This window comes from Morone saxatilis, unplaced genomic scaffold (assembly GCF_004916995.1).
Source record: "Morone saxatilis isolate NCDOM2014 unplaced genomic scaffold, NCSU_SB_2.0 Contig2, whole genome shotgun sequence".
NCBI lineage: Eukaryota > Metazoa > Chordata > Actinopteri > Moronidae > Morone > Morone saxatilis.
The window spans coordinates 7,678,763-7,679,081 of NW_023339762.1; positions in this window are offsets into that span (position 1 = coordinate 7,678,763).

Below are 319 nucleotides of genomic sequence, written 5' to 3' on the forward strand. Positions count from 1 at the left end.
TACTAAACTTTTAGGTATAATATAAATGAAATTTGGCTTCATTTTGCAAATTGAATGTAATAAAAATCTAAATTAAGGTGGCCATAGTGGTATCCATCCTATCATATCTTTATCACAAAAAGATACATTTTCTACAATCTTGTTTTAGAAAGTTCAATACTAATACTTTGATTCTGTTTGGGAACATCTCAACAAAGTTAACCTACAACAATTAGACATTAACAAAAGAGTACTCATGAAAATACCAAATAAACATAAAGTGACAAAAAAATACTTTAATAACAATACAATTGTTTAAAAGAAAGTTATAAAAATAATA